Here is a 4,160-nt window from a genome sequence, read left to right as displayed (position 1 = left end):
CCAGGGCCAGACTCATCCTTGGGAGTCCTGTCCCTCATGGCTAGGGAGACTTACACCCCTAGAAGTCATATCCCACATAGCAGGGAGGGCATTGTGTTTATTTGCAGGTTGGCTGAGAGAGGGTTAGGTTGACACCAGCCACATGCCTTCCCATCTAACAAAGGTGTTCTGGACACCATCAGCCATTCTTCAGAAAAGATATCCTCTTGTTGATGCCTTAATTTTGACACTTTCATTGCTGTAGGTCTATAAATTTTTAGCCAAATAAACCACCTTTATAAAAGCCAACACATTTCTGGCATTTTGCATATTGGCAGCTCTAGCAAACTAGAACAAGTGGCATCCTGCTGGATCTCATACCCAGGGAACCTGGATACTGATTTCATCCTCTTCCTGAGTCCTGCACCTGTCTTGTCTGGGAAAGTCTGATTGGGGTTGATTGTATCTGGGGAGACCCTACCCCCAAAAAGTTACAACATAGGCAGGGCAAGAATGAGAAAACCAAGAGGTGAAAAATTCTCATAAGCTAAACAGAAACTATCCTAGCATTCTAGAATAAGCTGAACTGAATATCTAAGAATAGAGAACAAAGCCAGTCAACAAGAAAACCCTAGGTAAGAGATAGAAAACTACCTCCAGAATATACAAATTAAGGAAATCAGATGTCTAGACACCAGCAAAAAATTTCTGAGTCGTACCAGGAAGCATGAAGATATGGATCAGTGAAAGGAATAAACTAAGACTCCAAATGAGACACAGGAGTTGAAATAACTAGTTAAAGACATTCAACAAATCTTCTAAATAAAATCAAGGAGGTGAAGGGAAATGTGGCAAAAATGTGAAGGATATAGAGAAGACACTGAGGGATGATACAGAAGAACTCAAAAGCTTGTAAAAACAAATGACAGAACTTATGGGAATGAAAGGTACAGTAGAAGAGATAAAAAATACAATGGAGACATACAACACCAGATTTAAAGAGGCAGAAGGAAGGATTAGTGTATTAGGGGACATGATATCTGACATCTTGCACACAAAAGAACAGATACAGAAAAGAACAGAAAAATATGAACAGAGTCCTAGGGAATTGAAGTGCACAAATATACATGTTATGGGTGTTCCAGAAGGAGAAGAGAAAGGAAAAGGGGCAGAAAGAATAATGGAGGAAATAATCAATGAAAATTTCTCCACTCTTATAAAAGACATGAAACTACAGATCCAAGAAGCATAGTGTACCACAAACAGAATAGATATGACTAGACCTACTCCAAGACACTTACTAATAAGATTATCAAATGTCAAAGGCAAACAGAGAATTCTGAGAGCAGCAAGAGAAAAGCAATCCATCAGATGAAAGGGAAGCTCAGTAAGACTATGTGCAAATTTCTCAGCAGAAACCATGGAGGTGAGAAGGTAGTGGTATGACATCTTTAAGATATTGAAAGAGAAAAACTGTCAACCAAGAATTCTATAACCAGAATAACTGCCCTTCAAAATGAGGGAGAGTTTAAAATACTTTCTGACAAAGACACTGAGAGAGTTTGTGAACAAGAGACCAGCTCTACAAGAAATTCAAAAGGGAGCACTATAGGCAGAGAGGAAAAGACAGGAGAGAGGTTTGGAGAAGATGTGAAAATGAAGATTATCAGTAAGGTAAAAAAAAGAGGAACAAAATAAGATACAATATATGAAATCCAAGAGAAAAAATGGTAGAAGAAAGTACTGCCTTTATAGCAATTACATTGAATATTAATGGATTAAAATCTCCATCAAAAGACATAGACGGTCAGAATGGAATTAAAAAAAAAAACATGTCCTATTTATATGCTGTCTACAAGAGACACACTTTAGACCCAAAGACAAAAATAGATTGAAAGTGGAAGGCTGGAAAAACATATTTCACATAAACAGCAACCTTAAAAGAGTTGGGGTAAATATACTAATATCAGACAAATTGGACTTCAAATGTAAAGCAATTAAAAGAGACAAAGAATGACACTATGTATTAATAAAGGGAAAATTCATCAGAAAGACATAACAATCATAAATATTTATGCACCAAGCCAGGGTGCCCCAAATTACATGAAGCAAGCATGACAACACTGAAGGGAGAAGTAGAACTTCTACAATATTAGTTGGAGACTTCAATACACCACTCTCATCAATAGGTAGAATATCAAGGCAGAGGATCAATAAGGAAACAGAGAATTTGAATACTATGATAAATAAACTGGACTTAACAGACATTTAGAACATTGCACCACAAATCCGCAGGATAATCCTAACCCTAACCCTAACCCTAACCCCTAACCCCTAACCCTAACCCTAACCCTAACCCTAATTTTTTTTTCAGTGTCAATATTCAGCTTTATTCCAGGGACCCTCTTCTCCCACTTTACTGGACATTTAACTATCAATAAGAGATCAGATCTCAGTAAATGGTCCTTTGCTGCCATGTTGCATTGCTTTCAGCTTCTGATTCCAGTGGCTTTCTCCATATATGTCTGTGAGTCCTTTCAGCTTCTCTAGGGCAAACTCTGGGCTTCATTTCTTGGCTTAGCATTTCCAGACATCTTTCTGTCCTCATCTCCAAGCATCTCTAAGCATCTCTAAGTGTCAGCAAGAATCTGGGGCATTTTAATCCCTCTACTCTCTGTGTGAGCTCCCTTTAAAGAACTTCAGCAAACTAATAAAGACCTACCCTGAATAGGTGGGTCAAATCTCCATGGAAATCTTCAATCAAGAGGTCACACCCTAATCAAAAAATTACTAACTCTGTCCTCATAAGATTTCATTACAGAATATGGCTTTTTGAGATGACATAATATATCCAAACTGGCAGCCATTCTTTTCTGTGAATTCTCTTGATTCTGTGCTTTCCCTATCCTGCCCAGAAGACAGTGCTTGTCAGCCTGCAGCTCCCCACAAGCATAAAACTGTATGGTGCTTTTAATTCTCAGAAGACCCTGTTTCTGCCAGGTGCATGGTTGAGACAGAGGCTCTGGCAGTGTGTAGGCTTAAACTATTTCTGTTTTCCAGGCCCTGGGATCTGAGTTCTCTGGGTGAGAGCTGCCAGTTTTGCTGGGCCTTGCCCCTCCCCTTTCCTGAGAAAGATACACCCTTTCCATGTGGAACAGCCCTTTCCTAAAATTCTGCACTCAGCCTACTACAAATGCCTTTTTTTTTTCATCAGCCTGGCCTCCTCTCCTGGAAGAGACCTCTGGTTTCCTTTCCTGCTCTCTTCAGGTTTATCTGTGCTCAGAGCTTATATTCAGCAGTTGAAATTTGTTAATTTAATCCACAATTGGAGGTTGAGCTACCTTCCCTTGCTCCTAGTAGGGACTGCTTTTTTTCCCATAGGGAATTGAATCCAAACAGATTGCCATGCTAGTGGGGGAGGGGCACCAGCCTCCAGAGACTGGGAGACTTACTTACAGTTTTTCACTGTGATCTTGGCCCTTCAACCCATTCCAGACTGGTGTACGACATGTGTCTGGTCATGGAAGTCCCCCAAACAGTTTTTCCAGACAGTTCCTGGCTCTTTACTAGCTTTCCTAGAGGACAAATGAAATCCCACCCCTCCCTATGCTGCCACCTTCTGTATTTCTTCTTCCCTTTTGGCATGACTTGTCATTCTTTGGAGAAAGCCAGCATGTTGTTTTGGATAATAGGAACTGAATCAATAGGCCTTTAGTGTGAACATTTGTTTTAATCTGGCTAGAAAATGGACTGTGTTTAATATTTGCTGTGGTTATAGGTGCCATAGTCTTCAAATCCCTCTAGCATGCTTGTTTTTGTCTTTCTTCTTGTCTTTGAGACTTTTCTTTGCATGGCTCCTCTGAGAGACTTTATATCTTATAGATCTTTCAGTTGTAATCCACTTTTATTACACTGGTGCCACCTTGGTATGATAGTAGTTTGTGGTGGAACATAAACTTCTATAATCTCATTAGTTCTCAACCTTTAAGTATGCCTATGTCACAAGGATATGGCCTTCAGAAATGTGCCTCTCCCTTCCTCATGAATATCATTCTCTTTCCCCCGTCCCCTATTGCCTTCCCTGGTTTCAGTGTTCCCTCTCCATTTCTTTGAAGCCCTGACACTTGTTGACTTTATAATTATTTTTCCTTCAGTCAGATAGAAAAGCTAAAGCTTGGCAG

Source organism: Choloepus didactylus, chromosome X, assembly GCF_015220235.1.
Source record: "Choloepus didactylus isolate mChoDid1 chromosome X, mChoDid1.pri, whole genome shotgun sequence".
Lineage (NCBI taxonomy): Eukaryota > Metazoa > Chordata > Mammalia > Pilosa > Megalonychidae > Choloepus > Choloepus didactylus.
This window is presented reverse-complemented; position numbering follows the sequence as displayed.